This window comes from Mastigoproctus giganteus, chromosome 7 (genome assembly GCF_048544385.1).
Source record: "Mastigoproctus giganteus isolate SK-2022 chromosome 7, ASM4854438v1, whole genome shotgun sequence".
NCBI lineage: Eukaryota > Metazoa > Arthropoda > Arachnida > Uropygi > Thelyphonidae > Mastigoproctus > Mastigoproctus giganteus.
This window is the reverse complement of record NC_143581.1, coordinates 182,546,040-182,558,057: the sequence shown is the minus strand read 5'-3', so window position 1 is coordinate 182,558,057 and position 12,018 is coordinate 182,546,040. Positions and strand designations below refer to the sequence as shown.

Below are 12,018 nucleotides of genomic sequence, written 5' to 3'. Positions count from 1 at the left end.
GCAGGATCCTCAACTGTTGAACCATCAACATCCAGTGGACCAATCTGGTTCATCCCTTTCCTTCTTGAGTTTAAATAGGTAAAGAACTCTTTTCTGTTTTTCTTTGCATCCTTGCCAAGGATTTCTCATAATGTGCCTTAGCCTGCCTAATCTCCTTTGTGACTTGGTTACAGACCAACTTATATCTATCATAGGCTTCCATGTCACCCATTAATTTGTATGTATCCCATGCATTTTTCTTCTCTGCCACATGTCTCATCATCATCAGCATCAGCAAAAACATCTGACAACCATTTAGGCCTAAACCTTGAACAATATTTCTGTTGGTATGTAAAGCCTGGTAGCCTCCAAGATTAGTTCCTTGAATGCTTCCCATTTTGAGTTTGCTGTTGGTAACAGCATCAGTTGGTCCCACTGTATAGAATTTAAATACTGTCTCAGACCATCATAGTCGCCTTTACGAAAACAAAAACCCTTCCCTTTACCTCTGATGGTAGTTACCTCCTTGAGTAAATCCCACTTCAACACACTGTGATCACTGCCACCTAGTGGTTCATTTATCTGCAGATTCTTAATGCATGAAGAATCACTACTGATAATCAGATCAAGAGTATTGCTCCCTCATGTTGCCTCACGAACATGCTGATGTAGAAAACAAGCATCCAATAAATCCACAAAAGCTTTGCTAGTGTGCGAGTGACCAACCCACAAATTGCAGTCAATATCTGGGAAATTAAAATCCCCCTTTATAAGACTCTCTGATTTACTGGCCCACTCTATTTCCCTGTACAATATCTTATTATACTCATCAGAGTCATTAGGCCTATAGCACACTCCTACTCTCAATTTTGATTTCCCTATGCTTATGTCACACCAAACTGACTCGACACTGCCCTGTCCATCGATGTCGACTGGCTTCACTTCCTTGGACTTTATGTGTTTCTTAACTAATAGCATAACCCCTCCTCCCTTCCTGTCCTGTCTATCCTTTCTATACACATTGTATTCCCAAATTCCATTTCCGCATTCCTTATATCTGTGTGACACCACGTCTCTGATATCCCAACAATATCTGCCTTTGATGTTTTGAGCAATACCTCAAATTCATCAAAGTTATTTACCAAACTCCTAGCATTGGTGTACACGCAGGTATACATGCACCTGTTTCTATTCTTGGCTACCCTAACACAACCCATGTGTTTACTTGTACCGCAATGACTCCCAGCAGTCTCTGAAATATCCTGCATCTTGTTTTTCAGGCTTCTGCTCATTTCAATAGAAGCAGTGCAAGAATCACTTCCACCTCTGCCAGTGGCTACTGTTAATCTATTAGTCCTTTATCCCCCCCCCAACTAGCAGTTTTCTGACCCACCTAACTCTGCCTCGACAGCATCAGCAAAAATTCTTGCACCCTTTCTATTTAAGTGTATCCCATCCCTGTAGAAGCAATCTCTCCTGTTAACAAGTACAGTCCAGGCTGAAAAAAATTCTACCCCTTGAGCCTTGCACAATCCCTCCAGGGCCGAATTGATCAACAAGGCTCTCATCATATACTCCCTCCTATCGTGTCTGGGCAGAATTGCAGACACTTTCAAATTCAACCCTAATTCACTGCTTTTTTTCAACAGTGACCTGTACTTGCTAAGTAATTCCGCCGGTCTCCCACTCTTAATATCATTAGTGCCAACGTGTACAACTATATCACCTTTTGTACCCTTAAAAGATATCCGCCCTACATGGTCATCAACCTTTGCCCCTGGCAGACATACCCTGGTCCTATTCCACCTATCCTTTTTACAAAGCATGTTCCCCGCTTCCCTGACAATAGAGTCACCAACAATTCTACGTAGGGGGCTGCCTCTGTGTTGCCTGATGACCAAGTGCAAGCTCTGGCGTTGATGTGGGCGGCTGAGAGCTTGATGGGCCTCTCAATCCCCACATACCCACAGCAACTTACGGATCAGAGAACTGTAGAATAAATAAGAAAGAAAGGCAAAAAAAAATGTAATTTGAAATGAGATGTCTAAGGAAAATCAATAAAACAAATTGGAGAGAACATAAAACTAATGAACAAGTAAGGAGAGATCTAAATTTTGAACGCAGAATAATAGAGCAGATCTACAAAAAAACAACTTCAGTGGTTTGGACATGTGAACCAGATGAAACAACATAGGCTGCCTAATGTAGTACTCTCAGGAAGAATTGGAGATAAGAGACCACTAGGAAGATCCAAAAGAGAATGGCTCCAATGCCTAAAGGAAAACACAGGCTTTCAGAGCTATCAACAAATGATGTACAAGATTCAAGAGATCGACAACAATGGAGGACGAGATCTAAATAGGGACTCAACCCATGTTGAGTCCCTATTTAGATCAATGGAAGAGTAGAATGGTGATGTTAAAGATTACATCCCAGTAATGAAATGTATTATGTGTGTAATCTCTATTCTTCCTTATGGCCTTTTTATAAAAGCTACATGAGGTAAATCTATTATCTTGCAAACTTTAGGTTTTTGAATATTGGCTATTTAAATGGGTCAACTTCAATATGTCCCAGTTATTCTTCAGTGATGACTCCTTAACATTATTGATATGACTGAAAATTAATGTCAGAAATTGACAACTTCATGCCTAAATGGCAGTTTTTTTTTTTTGAGGTGATAAAAATGTATAATATCAAGCCTAACTTGTATAATTCTGAATTGTATGCCACTGTGGTTAAGAAAAGTGTCTTAAAAATTAGAAGGAAAAAATAATATTATGAAAATGTATACAGTATTTGATTAATGATATAGCCTAATGTAAATGAATCAAAGAGAACAATTTAACTAAGACACCGAAGTAGTAGTGTTTATTTTGTAAATCCACTTACTTCATTATGTCAAGATCTGTTACTCTTGTTTTTATAGTATTTGTATTATTATTATATTATTTTATTTTTTATATGAAAACAAACACAATATTAGAACCTGTGGTACTTAGTACTGTACGCGGGTTGAGAAAATGAAAGAAGATACTTGTTGACATTAGACTTCTATAGGTTGCAATTTTCAAGAAATACGTGTGAAGTGGGTTGTTCCAGAAAATGAAATTTGAAGGAATAAATGAGGAAGAAGAAAAGTTGGTTCTGTGAGTTTGACATTTCACAATAATAGGATGCTGACTAGTTGCAGCGTGTGTTCATTCTGGTTTGGAAGAGAGAGATGGGGAATTATAGAAGTCAATTCAGAAGAACAGTGCCAATGGAAGTGTCTATAGAGAAGGCATGTATCAGAAACAGAATTTCTGTGAAACATAGGGGAGAGACTTTTTTAAGAAACAGGTCAATTATTGACCTGACTGCCCTTTTTTTGAATGGAGTCTAGAAACTTGAGAGAGGTTTTGAGGGCACCATTCCAAATGTGGGAACAATGTTCCATGTTAGGGCAGGATTTGAGATTTGTACAGATTGAGTACCTGTTTAAAAGAAAAGTAATGCCAAGAGCAAAAGTGAAAACGCAGTTTTTTAGATGCAGAGGAAGCAATATTTGTGATGTGATGTGCTTATGCCATGAGAGATTAGAAGTCAGGGTAATCTCCAGTAGAGATATGTGATCCTGTCTAGAAATCACAACATCATCGAAGATAAGCATGGGACCAGAATAATCCTTTTTGAGAGATATAAGACAGGATTAAGTTTTAGAAGGATTGCAATCATCTAAGTTATCTTTGCCCCATTGGAAAATTACCTGGAGATCAGCATTTAAGGAATTATTGGTGGATATTTGAGAAGTTGAAGCTGTTTGTGTAGAGAAAGGTTTCTCAAACTGGGAGGTGGAATGCAATGTATGCAATGTGTTGTCGTTAGCAAAACTATGGGAGAAGGTCATTAATATACAAGAGGAAAAACTGAGAGAAAGAACTGAACCTTAGGGAACACCTGCATTAGTGGAGAAGTTAGAAGACAGAGAGCCATCTACGAGGGTGGTTCAATAAAGAATTGCCCTGACCTAGCTGCAGAGGTGCTAGCCTGTTGATTCTTGGCACAGGTTTTAGTCCTGTGCGTAGCCACCGTGCAGATTTACACGTTTTTTCCATTGATGGATGGGGCTACGGATACTGTTTTTGTAGAAGTGGTGAGGTTGGTCTTTGAACCATGACTGTTGCAGAAATGAGTGTCTCATCGTCAGGGAAGTGGGTCCCCTGAAGAAATGATTTGAGGGAAGGAAACAAGAAGTCCGATGGTGCAACGTCGAGTGAGTAGGCTGGATGGGGCAGTATTTCATATCCACAAGTGGCTGCTTGTGTTGTTGCAATTTCAGAAGTTTGAACTGGGGCATTGTCTTGAAGCATTCTCACACCTTTGGGCAGCATGCCGTGCCTACGTGGTTTCATTTTTTCCCGCAATTTTGTGAGTAAGTTGGCATAATAGGCACCTGTAATTGTTCTACCTTTCGGCAGGTAATCAGTCATTATTACGCCCTTCTCATCCCAAAACACTGTCAGCAAGACCTTTCCTGCTGATGCTTGGACCCTTGCCTTCTTGGGGGGGGACCATGATGTCACCATTCCATGGACTGCTTTTTACTTTCAGGGTCAAAATGGTGTATCCAACTTTCATCCTGAGTGATTAGACGAGAGAAAAAGTCTTCCTCGTTTTTTTGGCACAGGGCTAACAACTCTGGTGATTGCTGTTGTCAATCAGCCTTCTGGAAACCAGTCAATAATTGGATAATCCATCTTGCACTCAATTTCCGTAAATGGAGTTGGTCGTGAAGGACTGTTTCAACAGAGCCCACACTAAACTTCACCTCCTGGGACAATTCAAGCACAGATATCTGGCAATCTTCCATGATTAACGACTCCACTTTTCCGATCATACTGTCATCGATGACTGAATGAGGACGACCTGGAATGGGCTCAGATTCTACTGATGTCCAACCACACTTAAACTGTCTATGCCAGTGCTTCACAATGCCATAGGATGGGGCTTCATTCTTATATATACAGCAGTCATCTCCTCTTGAATTTCTTTAGGAGATTTTCCCTTCAAGAACAGATACTGGATTACAGCTCTGGCTTCAAATTTGTCCATGATGCTACTTCATCACTCATTCAGCTCTGTAAGAGAAAAATAAATTAAGACACGGCTGAAATTTTACACCTTTAGTACAGAGATATGTATGATGTTACACAAAATATCATTACTCTGCAATATGTGGAAGTAGGCGAGGGCGATTCTTTATTGAACCACCCTCGTACCATCACCTGGTGAGCAGTCAGAGAGAAAAATGGATACCCAATTACAAAAAACATTTGGCAAACCATAACATGGAAGCTGATTCAGAAGATCTATATGCCAGATACAATCAAAAGCCTTTGAAATGTCAAGAGCAACTGTTTGAGTTTCACCAAACTTTTCCACTGAATTTGTCCATAGATGGGTAACATAAGGCTTTCCACTTTTCCACTGAATTTGTCCATAGATGGGTAACATCACCAGTGGATCAACACTGATGGAATCGATATAGTTTAATATGTATTCTGTCCTATTATTGAGCAATAAAAGATATCATTTGTATATAATCTTTCAGATAATGGGTCTTTTTTCCACACTTGAACGTTTCAGCAGCACATAGGTGGTCTTGAATGACAATGCAGTTAACCTCTTTGAGTCAAGCAGAATCTTTCAGATCTTGGGCTCCCTTTGAAAGCTTTACATATTCTTCCTCTATAACACATCACATGGTTCTCACTAGCCATTCTGTGATGAATTTCACTAGGTTTCACCCATCCTCTATTTAGAAATTATAACTGCACTCCCATGACTTAAGTACAAGTTTCCATATAATACCATTTTGAATGCGTACTTCAAAAACAGACAACAGTTGTAGTATAGATAGGGAAGAACATTATGTGGTTCTTATCCATTAAGATTATTGCTATAATTAGAACCATTCAATATACCACATGAAATTAATATTATAATTTATTAAGGTAACCGCCTAAGTCACTGTACAATTTAAGGTGACGTTTCAGGCATCTTACCCATACCCATCATCAGACCATGTTGCTGTCAGGCCCCTCTTGCTGATACACCCAGAAACTTGAAGTTCAGGCATTTCAGGTCTCGGGGAGCATTTCACATGGTATGTGAGTAGTATTAGCTTTAGTAGAGGCATATGATGCAAGAAAGCAAGCTTATGCAGCATCAGCCAAAAAAAAAAAAAAAAAAAAAAACCGTCCACTTCACCCCTCTGTTCGTTCGAAATACCTGTCCAGCTGAGCCTTAAATTTATTTAGGCTATCAACTTCCACAACAAGGGATGGAAGTCTGTTCCACCAACGAATTACCCGCTAGCTAAAGGCAAATTTCCGCACATCTATCCTACATCTGTCTTTCCTCAGTTTGAATTTATGCCATCTAACGTGATTATTCTCAGCAAGAGGAAGAATTCCATCAGCATTGAGCATTCTCAAACCATTCAAGCCTTTATACACCTCTATCAGATCACCTCGCCAGTGCCTAGTCTCCAGACACTGTAATTTGCAAAACTTAAGTCTTTTTTCGTAAGAGCAACCCTTTGTTCCATTCACTAATCTTGTTGCCCTTCTCTGTACTCGTTGCAGCAGCTCTACATCCTTCTTGAAATGAGGCCTCCAGACCTCTATACAGTACTCAAGGTGTGGCCTGACCATTGCCTTATACAAGGGAATAATCACCTCCTTATCCCTGCTAGAAAAATTCCTGTATAGCATTGACAAGACAGCATGAGCTACTCTTGCAGCTCGTCTGCACTGCTCAAAAAAACTTCATATCTGCCTGCACAATTACCCCCAGGTCCTTTTCATTCTCTACCACTATCAGTGTAGTACCACAGAGTTGAAACGTTGTTCTGGGGTTGCTGTTTCCCATATATAGTATTTTACATTTGTCAATGTTAAACTTCATTTGCCACCTCTCAGCCCATCTGCTCAACCTTTCCAGATCCTGTTGCAGCAGCATAACTTCAGTAGTGTCCTTAACAACCCTGCCAACCTTTGTATCGTCTGCAAACTTGGACATTAAGCTCGATGTACCATCATCAATATTATTTATAAATACAGAAAATAATAATGGACCCAACACTGAACCCTGAGGGACTCCACTAATAACGTTAGTGCACGATGAGCAGTGTCCATTGATTACCACTCTCTGTCTTCTCCCCCTGAATCATCCCTTTATCCATAGCAGCAATTTGCCTCCAATGCCACACTGCTCCAATTTGTGCAACAGTCTTCCGTGTGCAACAGTATCAAAAGCCTTTCTAAGATCCAAGTATATAATATCAAAGTTATTCCCTGCATCCATCTCTTTTGTGACTGCATCATAGTATCCAATCAAATTGTTCGGGCAAGACTTCCCCTTAACAAAACCTTGCTGTGTCCGAGCTATAACTGAAGTCTTGTCTAGATGATTAGTCTCTAGAGCTAAGTTCCGGTCAACCATTCCCTATCTCTTCCATCATGCAGTATGATTGATGACTTTTGAGGTTATGACGAACATCGTGGCGAGATCCAATATTCCTTACATTTCGAGGTTACAGCTCTAAAACTGTGTTCGCAGGCCGGCCGCTAGTTAGTACTCCGGACTGAACCTATTGGTAACTCTCTAGGAAGCTTCTAGATCAGGTAGTGTATAATCTTGTTACCTCTACTCTGCCAGATAGTGACTAGAGGGAGTCCGAGTAGTGTGTATGTGGGGAGCATTGTCGAGACCACATTATGTCAAGAATCTGGGTATATTCTTACCCTATGTACGCCATATCCAAAAATTTCATGACTTCATACAGCATGTCCCGCCCACTTTTTCTTACTATTGAATACACCATGAATTGTCAAACTTATAGAGCAAGATTATCTGTGAAAAGATCTAAACCTCCCAAGCACTTCCTAATTCATTTCACAAATATATGTGGTCTCAATTCTAATCTCAACGATGTCCATTTCCACTTGCAGTCTGCCAAATCCAGTGTACTTTTTCTGACAGAATCTCAGTTATCGGTTGATTCAACTACTGCTCATCTCAGATGCCCAAATTATTCGCTGTATGATTCTTTTCGCCTCAAAGGTGGTACTTGTGCATATGTCCATTCTGTTATTCCCTGTCAGAGACTTGGCAATTTGGAATCTCCTCTCGTTGATATTCTCTGGCTTAAAATCTCTCTACATCATTGTGTCAAATTCATCTGTTGTCTCTACCGTTCTCCCAATTCCACTAATCACTTGGAGCTCTTTGACTTCCTCTCTTTGCAACTTGACTTTCTCCAGTCCAACTTTCCTAACAGTGAGGTAATTTTCCTTGGTGATTTTTAATGTTCACAACTCCAGATGGCTTCCATTTTCTAGTCACACCGACCCAGCTGGTCGAGATGCTGAGGCTTTTGCAATTACTAATGACCTTGCACAGATTGTTCATTTACCTACAAGAATACCGGATAATCCTAAACATACAGCCAGTACGCTTGAGCTTTTTCTCACAAGCAATCCTTCTAAGTACACGGTCGAAGTGGGAGGTCCTTTAGGCACTTCAGATCACAACTTGGTGATTGTCTCTTCTCCAATGGAACCTTTATCTCATGGCTATATGAAATACAGAAACTAAAAACAGAACTAAACATCTCCTATCAGGATTCCAGAAGACGCATCCAACCTATAAATAGCGCCAAGCCCTCACACTCCCAGAAAACTTCTGGGAAAAGTACCATTGGTACTCAGACTGATATGAATATTCCACCAAGATAGTCATTTACCCCCATTGCGCGCTATTTATTAAGTTCCCAAAAGCCCACCCAAAAATCACAGTCAGCCGCCACTGCTATATCCGTACCTCCTAGTGCTCCACCACTTCCAAAACAGAGTACTAAAGAAACTCCGAAGAAAGGGGAACAGGCATCTAAAATCCAAGAGACAATGGATGTCGAAGATAAGGAGGTACAGGACAAGTCTGTCCTGTATACATTTCTTCTTCTTTGGACCAGTCTGTCCAAAGAAGAAGAAATGGATACAGGCCAAGTCCAGTCTTTCCAAAGAAAGATAAACCCAGGATTGAGAAAATGAAGCCCTCAGCCCTTCGTAAGCCACCAGACGGACCCAGTAAATCAAAATAATGGGTACATTTAAATTTCTCCAATGGAATTGCCATGGATTTCGTAGAAATAGAAATGACATCGAGGCTCTCCTGAGTAAGCATGAACCAACTTGCTTTTGCTTACAGGAGGCGTATTTAAAGGCAAATGAAGACCCTTACTTACGTAACTGCTCGGTTATTCTCATAGACAGAGCTGGGGATGGACCTGCCCACAGAGGAGTCTCTATCCTTGTGGGAAACCACACCCCCTTTCAAGCTCTGCTTCTTACCACTAATCTAGAGGCTGTAGCAGTTCGTCTTACAGTAGGGTTCCTTTTAACTGTTTGCCCCATTTATTTGCCACCTGGGAATGACACCGCCCAGTCAGACCTTGATGATCTCATTAAGCAACTGCCACCCCTTTCCTATTATTAGGGGATTTCAATGGGCATAATCCGCTGTGGGGTAGTTCTGACATCAACAGAAGAAGTCGGATTATCGAGCGATTGTTTGAAAACAATGATCTGGCCCTTCTAAATGTGGGATCTAACACCTTTTTCCACACGGCTACCCGTACATTTACTGCCATTGATCTTTCTATCTGCTCCCCTTCCCTCCTGCCCTGAGTACATGGGAGGTTGAAGAAAACCTTTACAGTAGTGATCATTTCCCCGTGTTATCCACCATTTCAAATGGGCGACAATGCCACCAGTCGAGGATACCACGTTGGAAGATCGATCACGCCGACTGGAATGCCTTTCATCATCTGGCAATGTTCAATACCACTATAGTCGGCCAGGAGCCAATTAATGAGGCAGTAAAACACATCACAGTAAGTATAGTCCAGGCAGCAGCAGTTGCAGTTTCAAGGACATCGTCCCACTTTCCACGTTTTCCAAAACCATGGTGGAATGGAGAATGCACAGCAGCTAGGAAGACTCAAAACAAAGCATGGGGAATATTTCGTCGTTACCCCACCACAGACAATTTAATAGCCTTCAAACGTGCACGTGCCAAAGCACGGTACATTAGATGTCAGAGCCAAAAGGAATCTTGGATCAAATTTTCATCTTCCTTTACACGGGGCGCAAATCCCAAAGCCATATGGGACAAAGTTCGGAAAATGAAGGGTAAATACAACTCACATCCTTCATCGATCCTGAAACATAATAGATGTACAATTGCAGATCTAACTGCAATTGCAAATACTCTCGGGGAGACATTTGCTAAAGTGTCTTCAGAAATATCGTACCCCCCAGAGTTCCTCACGATCAAACAAAAGTTAGAAAAACATCACCTGAAGCTGTCCTCTAACAATCGCGAGGAATACAGCACTCTCACTATCCAAGGCAAGTGCTGTTGGGCCAGACGGCATCCATTATGATATGATTAAACACCTTTCATCGGAATCCATGGATCGTTGCTCCGTCTCTATAACAGAATCTATATTGAAGAGACATTTCCAGACTCATGGCATATGGCAACCGTCCTTCCCTTTCCCAAACCAGGAAAGGATCCAAAAATCCCAAAAAATTACCGTCCTATCGCTCTGACGAGCTGCTTGTGCAAGATCCTGGAAAGAATGGTCAATGCTCGTTACGCTTTTTGCAATCAAAGTTAACTCTATAACTGAACAACTTCCTCCAACCGTAAACAGTGCCCTCTTTGTAGATGACTTTAGCATCTTTTTGCAGTCATGCAATATGAGGATCATTGAAAGACAATTGCAGCATGCCATAGACCATGTCAACTCTTGGGCAGTGACTAATGGTTTTAGGTTCTCGCCACAGAAGACAGTCTGCGTACACTTTTGTTGAAAATGGAACCTTCACCCTGAACGAGAACTTAAACTCAGACAAGACATCATTCCAGTAGCACCCGAGACAAAATTCTTGGGGCTCATTTTCGACAAGAAGTTGACATTTTTACCTTATATCCGTCAACTGCGGACAAAGTGCACAAGAGGGTTGAATCTCCTACGCTCTATTTCCTCCAATAAATGGGGAGCAGACCGCTCCACTTTGCTCAGCCTCTATCGTGCACTTGTCCGATCTAAACTAGACTATGGGTCCCAAGTGTACGCATTGGCTAGAAACAGCGTACTTAGGTGGCTGGACCCAGTTCACCACCAAGCTATCCGTATTGCTACTGGAGCATTTAGAACATCCCCTGTCCAGAGTTTATATGTTGAAGCAACTGAACCACCACTGTCATTTCGACGAAAGCAATTATCTTTAAAATATACATTTAAATTAAAATCCCTGCCAGACAACCCTACGTGGACATCCGTTTTCAAGCCACGATGGGAAAACCTATATAACACTCGTCAGACTGCCAACCGGCCTTTTGGTATCCGTGTCCAAGAGCTGCTCAGAGAGCTCGACATCATGGTAGACAATGTTGCCCAGTCACCAAGGCAACTACTTCTACCCTGGCATGCTCGCTTACCATCATGCAACTTCTCCCTTACAAATTGGAGTAAGTCCATAACTCCATCTTCTGTCTACCACCAACTCTATGCTGCCCACTGGGCCGAATATTCAGACTTCTTGCCTGTCTTCACTGATGGCTCGAGGTCGGAGTTGTCTGTTGGATCTGCTGCTATCTTTCCAGGTCTTTCTATATCTGGAAAGATTCCCCAAGAATGCAGCATATATACAGCTGAGTTGTATGCTATAGAGTTAGCCTTGGACCACATTAAAACCCATAGGTATCAAAGGTGTATGGTGTACACTGACTCTCTAAGTACACTGCAGGCTTTATCGGGTATGAGGTATAATCCTCATCCATTTGTGACCCGGATTCAGCAGACGTTCCATTCCTTGTTTGAGTGTTCATTCGACATTCGTTTCTGCTGGATTCCAAGCCACATTGGGATCGTGGGAAATGACCTGGCAGATGCTGCGGCCAGGTCACAAGAACCTCACAACA

The 12,018-nt window shown here is 41.4% G+C and overlaps 1 protein-coding gene across 2 annotated transcripts in view; it reads left to right on the top strand.

Moving 5' to 3' along the window:
* The window catches only part of Snup (snurportin-1), a 285,875-nt gene that overhangs the window by 220,667 nt on the left and 53,190 nt on the right, over window positions 1-12,018 (top strand). The window lies entirely within an intron of this gene.